Here is an 8,103-nt window from a genome sequence, read left to right on the forward strand (position 1 = left end):
AGCGAGAGAAGGAAAGAGAGTGAAAGATAGAAAGCGCGCATGAGAGACAGAGAGAGAAAGAGAGAGAAAGACAGGAAAAAAAGAGAAAGAAAGACAGCGAGAAATAGAGAGAGAATGAGAAAGAGAGCGAGAGAGAGAGGAGAGATAAAGCAAGAGAGAGAGAGAAAGAGAGCGAGAGAGAGAAAGTATGAGAGAAAGTGTGAGAGAAAGACAAAGAGAGAAAGAGTGAGAGCAAGAGAGAGAGAAAGAGAGAAGAGAGAGAAAGAGAGAAAGAAAGAGAGAGAGAAAGAGAAAGAAAGAAAGAAAGAAAGAAAGAAAGAAAGAAAGAAAGAAAGAAAGAAAGAAAGAAAGAAAGAAAGAAAGAAAGAAAGAAAGAAAGAAAGAAAGAAAGAAAGAAAGAAAGAAAGAAAGAGAGATAGGGAGAAAGACAGAGAGCGAGAGAAAGAGAAGCACAGAGCGAGAGACAGACAGGGAGAGAAAAAGAGAAAGACTCAAAGAGAGAGTGAGAGAGAGAGAAAGACAGAACAAGAGAGAGAAAAAGAGAGCGAAAGAAAGAGAGGTAGAGATAAAGCGCGAGAGAGAAAGAAAAGAGAGAGAAAGAGAGAAAGGGAGAGAGAGTGGGAGCGAGAGATGGAGCGAGAAAAAGGGAGAGAAAGAGAGCAAAAGAGAGAGAGAAAGAGAGAGAAATCGCACATGGGAGAGAGACAGAGAGAGAGAAAGAGAGAAAAAAGAGAGAAAGAAAGACAGTGAGAAATACAGAGAGAATGAGAAAGAGAACGAGAGAGAGAGGAGAAAGACAGAAAGGGAGAACAAGAGAGAGCAAGAGAGAAAGAAAGAGAGAGAAAAAGAGAGAAAGAGAGAGAAAGAGTGAGAGCAAGAGAGAGAAGGAGAGAGAGAGAGAAAGAGAGAGAAAGACAGAGTGAGAGAAAGCGTGAGAGAGAGAGAGAGAGAGAAAGAAAAGGAAGAAAGAAGAAAGAAAGAAAGAAAGAAAGAAAGAAAGAAAGAAAGAAAGAAAGAAAGAAAGAAAGAAAGAAAGAGAGAGAGAAAGATAAAGAGAGCAAGAGATAGAGCGAAAGAAAGACCGCGAGAGAGAGAGAAAGGGAGAGAAAGAGAGAGAAGGAGAGAGAGAGAGAAAGGGAGAAAAAGAGAGAGAAGGAGAGAGAGAGAGAAAGGGAGAGAAAGAGAGAGAAGGAGAGAGAGAGAGAGAGAGAAAGAGAGAGTGAGAGAAAGCGTGAGAGAGAGAAAAAGAGAGAGAGAGAGAAATAGCATTAGAGCAAGAAAGAATAAAAAAGAGAAAGAAAGAAAGAAAGAAAGAAAGAAAGAAAGAAAGAAAGAAAGAAAGAAAGAAAGAAAGAAAGAAAGAAAGAAAGAAAGAAAGAAAGAAAGAGAAAGAAAAGAAAGAAAGAAAGAAAGAAAGAAAGAAAGAAAGAAAGAAAGAAAGAAAGAAAGAAAGAAAGAAAGAAAGAAAAAGAAAGAAAAAGAAAGAAAGAAAGAGAAAGAAAAGAAAGAAAGAAAGAAAGAAAGAAAGAAAGAAAGAAAGAAAGAAAGAAAGAAAGAGAAAGAAAGAAAGAAAGAAAGAAAGAGAAAGAAAAAATGAAAGAGAAAGAGAGAGCGAGAAAGATAAAGAGAGCAAGCAAGAAAGAAAGACAGCAAGAGAGAGAGAGAAAGAGAGAGAAAAAAGAGAGAGAAAAAGAGAGAGAAAAAGAGAGAAAGCAAAAGAGAGAAAGAGAGGGAGAGGAAGAGAGAGAGAATCAGAGAGAGAAAGCGCACACGATACAGAGAATGACTGAGAGAGAGAAAGAAAGAGAGAAAGAGCAAAAGAGAGAAAGACAGAAAGGGAGAAAGAGAAAGAGAGAGCGAAAGACAGAGACAGAGAGAGAAAGAGAGAGAAAGACAGCGAGTGAGAGAAAGAGAAAAAGAGAAAGGCGGAGAGAGAATGAGAAAGCGAGCGAGAGAGAAAAGACAGAGCGAGAGAAAGAGAGAGAGAAAGACAGAAATAGAGAACAAGAGAGAGAAAAAGAGCAAGAGAGAAAGAGAGAGAGATAAAGTGCGAGAGAGAGAGAGAAAGAGAGAGAGAAGGAGCGAGAGAGGGAGCAAGAGAGAAAAAGAAGGAAGGAAGGAAGGAAGGAAGGAAGGAAGGAAGGAAGGAAGGAAGGAAGGAAGGAAGGAAGGAAGGAAGGAAGGAAGGAAGGAAGGAAGGAAGGAAGGAAGGAAGGAAGGAAGGAAGGAAGGAAGGAAGGAGAAAGAGAAGTAGAGCAAGAGATAGGGAGAAAGACAGAGAGCTAAAGAGAAACAGAGCGAGAGACAGATAGAAAGGGAGAGAAAAAGAGAGAGAGAGAGACACAAAGAGCGAGAGAGAGTGAGAGAGAAAAGAGAGAGAAAGAGTGAGAAAGAGAGTGAGAGAGAAAAGAGAGAGAGAGAGAGAGAAAGAGAAAGAAAGAACAAGAGAGAGAAAGAGAGCGAAAGAAAGAGAGAGAAAGAGAGAGTGGGAGCGAGTGAAGGAGCAAAAAAAAGAAAGAGTGAAAGAGAGCAAAAGAGAAAGAGAGGGAGCGAGAGAAGGAAAGAGAGTGAAAGATAGAAAGTGCGCATGAGAGACAGAGAGAGAAAGAGAGAGAAAGACAGGAAAAAAGAGAAAGAAAGACAGCGAGAAATACAGAGAGAATGAGAAAGAGAGCGAGCGAGAGAGGAGAGATAAAGCAAGAGAGAGAGAGAAAGAGAGCAAGAGAGAGAAAGTGTGAGAGAAAGACAAAGAGAGAAAGAGTGAGAGCAAGAGAGAGAGAGAGAGAAAGAGTGAGAGAAAGAGAGAGAGAGAGAGAGAGAGAAAGAAAGAAAGAAAGAAAGAAAGAAAGAAAGAAAGAAAGAAAGAAAGAAAGAAAGAAAGAAAGAGACTGAAAGACAGAAAGACAGAAAGATAGACAGAAAGATAGACAGAAAGACAGGAAGACAGACAGGAAGACAGACAGACAGACAGACAGACAGACAGACAGGAAGGAAGGAAGGAAGGAAGGAAGGAAGGAAGGAAGGAAGGAAGGAAGGAAGGAAGGAAGGAAGGAAGGAAGGAAGGAAAAGAGAGCAAGAGAGAGAGAGAGAAAGAGACAAAGAGGGAGCGAGAAGAAAGAAAGAGAAAGAAAGAAAAGAAAGAAAGAAAGAAAGAAAGAAAGAAAGAAAGAAAGAAAGAAAGAAAGAAAGAAAGAAAGAAAGAAAGAAAGACAGAGAAAGAAGAAAGAAAGAAGAAAGAAAGAAAAAGAAAGAAAGAAAGAAAGAAAGAAAGAAAGAAAGAAAGAAAGAAAGAAAGAAAGAAAGAAAGAAAGAAAGAAAGAACCCCAGCAAAACAAACAGTGCTAGCTGCAGCCATTATGTTTATGTTCTCTACTTGTTTGGCATTTTGTTGCCATTTTAATTCAGCCCAGTTTATGCCTGCCTGTAAATTTAATGGTCACTTTTTTTTGACAGCAGATGTCCACTCAGTTCAGCTGCTTTTTTAATGTCATGTGGCATCCCAGCCAAAGCCAAAATGCAGAACAAGCTGTCTAAAACCCAAGCTGTCAAAATAAATCTCTATAGACACATTGTCTGCTAATCTCTGGGAAGTGGAGTTTCAGAGACTGCACTCATTGCCAAAGCAAACGCCAAAATGGACACCCACTGTGTGCTCCCAGCCATGGCCAGGGAGTCAAACTCCATCTTGGAATGCCAGGCACACACAGGTCTGTAAGAATTCAAGTCCAAGCTGATGCTTTACAATTACAGTCCCCCTGCCAGGGCTATCAGTGTGAGAAATCCCTGCTTGGGAGGACAAACGAGGTGAAGGCTGCAGGTGGGCATTTCAGATATGGTGCACACAACACCAAATAGTACAGGCTTGAAAAACCAGGTGTTTGAAAAAAAGAAGAAGGTGACATGAAAAGAGGTGAGACTTTGCCTTCACAAGCCTTCAAAAACAACAGCAGATGTACAGCCTTGCAGGTCTTTCCCCAGTTTTTCTTTAGTAGCCCAATGCCCTTGGCAGAGTCCCCTGGGGTGTGGCGGCTCCAGCTCACGACAGCAAGTCCCATAGAGGGCTGCTTTAACTGCCCCCCCGCCGCCCCCAGCCCCCACACCCCCCCGTCACCCTCCAAAGGAAAGGAAAGGTTCCTTCTCTTGCTCAGGGCATGAGCAGAGTCTTCCTCCCATGCCAAAACAAGATGCCAAGGGCCATCACACTCCCATGGAGTGTGACTGGAGCAGGCCCATCAAAATATGGGCACTGCTTCAAGGCTTGCTGCTGCCTCTGAGAAGCCTCTGACCCTGCTCTCTGGGGTGTACACAGCTATTTCTCAGCAGTTTGAACTTTTGTTGGCAATTGCTAAATTAGTTCTTCTTGACTAATAGGAAAGTAAAATGGGGTGTAATTATTTTTTTGCTGTGTTTGGGGCAACAATTTGATCCTTCTATTTATGGACTTCAAAGCTGGCGAAGCTCCCACTAAGCCACAGGACTGTAGCACTGACAACTGAGTAAATACATTTTGTAACTTTCCAGAGATTCCCAGAACACTACGACATTGAGGGACTTTGATGTCAGCGTCTTCAGGAGCTTTTAAATTTCTAGGTTTTATTTTACCATTGGAATACTTTCAAAGTCCTTCTTCAATGTCCATTCAATTTTGAAAGTATCTTGAAAAAGGTTTTACTGCTTGACATTTTTTGGTTCTTCATTTTTTTCATAAAACTATATACATGCACATTTTTATGTCCTACTTTTTAAAATCATTTAAAGACCTTTTAGTTTGTTCTTTCTGGGCACACAGAAATAAATGTGAAAGTGACCACACTTAATGTAATTGCAGCCTTCCAACATATTTAAATCCCATTGTGGAAATAAGGTGTTACTCAGCCTGAACATTATTTTGCATTTGTGGAATTTTTATGCGTATGTGGCATTAAAAATATTGTAGAGTCAGTGTTAGCCTTTGCCTGGATCTACTCACATGATACTTTTTAAATGTTTGGAAAAACGTGTTTCAAAGCTTCCACATGTGTTCTACATTTCTTCTTGCATTTCAACTATTTGCAGTACTCCATTTTAATTACTTTGAGCATATGATTTCATTTATGTTCTGCTCAGCTCTCTCTTTATAGCTGCTTTTCACCAGATCCCTTTAAGAAAAAGCAATAATATTTTTTTCAGTATAGTTCAGGGCTATTTGGAAGAATTTCTAAAAGTCCATTACCTTCTTTTTGAAACCTTATCCTTAATTTTTTAATTTTACAGTAATCTGATTTCAAAAATAGATATAAAATTATAGTGGGAGGAGGAGCTTGTATTTTTTATTTATCACATTGTGCCCATCAAGAAGTGGCTCATACTACTCTCCAAAGCACTTAGCCCTGGCACCTTGCACAACCTACTGCCTAATGCAGGTGGACAGTTGCTTTATTCCTTAGTATTCCCAAAGTGATCCAACACTCATCTGAGAATAAACTTGCAAATGGCAAAAGTAGGGAGCATTTTACTCCAAGAAGTGCCAAAATATTTGATATTTACCTCAAAAAGCAACAAAGGGCTCAAAACCTGACACAAGGAGATTATTAACAGAGGAAACATTTTCCAATGAAAAAGAAAAGTGTCAAAAACAGTTTAAAAAATGCAGTAATTCCAAAAGATGTTCAGGTGTTCATTTTGGTTCTTACAGCATATTTTTGTTTGAACCGACTTCAACCAAGTACAAAATTGTTTCCAGGGTTGAATATTCTCCTTGCCTGAACTCTGAGCTAGCTCCACTGACAAATCTTATGACCAGAAAGGCTGCCTAATATCCCTCCAGTAAAAAACAACAACAAAAAGTCCAGTGAGGTATTTAGCTGCTTCTTTGCATGCCTTATGCCACTGAAATACTGACCCAGTGCCTTGAAAGTCTTTTTCTCTTTCTTTCTTTCTTTCTTTCTTTCTTTCTTTCTTTCTTTCTTTCTTTCTTTCTTTCTTTCTTTCTTTCTTTCTTTCTTCTTTCTTTCTTTCTTTCTTTCTTTCTTCCTTTCTTTCTTCTTTCTTTTCTTTCTTTCTTTCTTTCTTTCTTTCTTTCTTTCTTTCTTTCTTTCTTTCTTTCTTTCTTTCTTTCTTTCTTTCTTTCTTTCTTTCTTTCTTTCTTTCTTTCTTTCTCCTTTATTTTTCTTTTCTTTTTCTCTTTTCTTTTCTTTTCTTTTCTTTTCTTTTCTTTTCTTTTCTTTTTTCTCTCTTTCTTTCTTTCTTTCTCTTTTCTTTATTTCTTTTCTTTTTCTCTCCTTTTCTTTTCTTTTCTTTTCTTTTCTTTTTTCTCTCTTTCTTTCTTTCTTTCTCTTTTCTTTCTTTTCTTTCTTTCTCTTTTCTTTCTTTCTTTCTCTTTTCTTTATTTCTTTTCTTTTCTTTCTTTCTCTTTTCTTTCTTTATTTCTTTTCTTTTTCTCTCTTTTTCTTTTCTTTCTTTCTCTTTTCTTTCTTTCTTTCTTTCTTTCTTTCTTTCTTTCTTTCTTTCTTTCTTTCTTTCTTTCTTTCTTTCTCTTTTCTTTATTTCTTTTCTTTTTCTCTCCTTTTCTTTTCTTTTCTTTTCTTTTCTTTTCTTTCTTTTCTTTTTTCTCTCTTTCTTTCTTTCTTTCTCTTTTCTTTCTTTATTTCTTTTCTTTTTCTCCTCTTTTTCTTTTCTTTTCTTTTCTTTTCTTTTCTTTTCTTTTCTTTCTTTCTTTCTCTTTTCTTTCTTTATTTCTTTTCTTTTTCTCTCTTTTTCTTTTCTTTTCTTTTCTTTTCTTTTCTTTCTCTCTCTTTTTCTTTTCTTTTCTTTTCTTTTCTTTTCTTTTTCTCTCTTTTTCTTTTCTTTTCTTTTCTTTTCTTTTCTTTTTCTCTCTCTTTTTCTTTTCTTTTCTTTTCTTTTCTTTTCTTTTCTTTTCTTTTTCTTTTCTTTTCTTTTCTTTTCTTTTCTTTTTCTCTCTTTTTCCTTTTTCTTTTCTTTTCTTTTCTTTTCTTTTCTTTCTTTCTTTTCTTTTTCTCTCTTTTTCCTTTTCTTTTCTTTTCTTTTCTTTTCTTTTATTTTTCTTTTCTTTTCTTTTCTTTTCTTTTCTTTTCTTTTTCTCTCTTTTTCTTTTCTTTTCTTTTCTTTTCTTTTCTTTTCTTTTCTTTTCTTTTCTTTTTCTCTCTTTTTCTTTTCTTTTCTTTTCTTTTCTTTTCTTTTCTTTTTCTTTTCTTTTCTTTTCTTTTTCTTTTCTTTTCTTTTCTTTTACTCTCTTTTTCTTTTCTTTTCTTTTCTTTTCTTTTCTTTTCTTTTCTTTTCTTTTCTTTTCTTTTCTTTTTCTCTCCTTTTCTTTTCTTTTCTTTTTTCTTTTCTTTTTCTCTCCTTTTCTTTTCTTTTCTTTTCTTTTCTTTTTTCTCTCCTTTTCTCTCCTTTTCTTTTCTTTTCTTTTCTTTTCTTTTCTTTTCTTTTCTTTTCTTTTCTTTTCTTTTCTTTTTCTCTCTTTTCTTTTCTTTTCTTTTCTTTTCTTTTCTTTTCTTTTCTTTTTTTCTTTTCTTTTTCTCTCCTTTTCTTTTCTTTTCTTTTTTCTCTCTTTCTTTCTTTCTTTCTCTTTTCTTTCTTTTCTTTCTTTCTCTTTTCTTTCTTTCTTTCTCTTTTCTTTATTTCTTTTCTTTTCTTTCTTTCTCTTTTCTTTCTTTATTTCTTTTCTTTTTCTCTCTTTTTCTTTTCTTTTCTTTTCTTTTCTTTTCTTTCTTTCTTTCTTTCTTTCTTTCTTTCTTTCTTTCTTTCTTTCTTTCTTTCTTTCTTTCTTTCTCTTTTCTTTATTTCTTTTCTTTTTCTCTCCTTTTCTTTTCTTTTCTTTTCTTTTCTTTTCTTTTCTTTTCTTTTCTTTTCTCTCTTTCTCTTTTCTTTCTTTCTCTTTTCTTTCTTTCTTTTCTTTTTCTCTCTTTTTCTTTTCTTTTCTTTTCTTTTCTTTTCTTTTCTTTCTTTCTTTCTCTTTTCTTTCTTTATTTCTTTTCTTTTTCTCTCTTTTTCTTTTCTTTTCTTTTCTTTTCTTTTCTTTTTCTCTCTTTTTCTTTTCTTTTCTTTTCTTTTCTTTTCTTTTCTTTTTCTCTCTTTTTCTTTTCTTTTCTTTTCTTTTCTTTT

The sequence above is a fragment of the Apus apus genome, chromosome 4 (assembly GCF_020740795.1).
Source record: "Apus apus isolate bApuApu2 chromosome 4, bApuApu2.pri.cur, whole genome shotgun sequence".
Taxonomy (NCBI): domain Eukaryota; kingdom Metazoa; phylum Chordata; class Aves; order Apodiformes; family Apodidae; genus Apus; species Apus apus.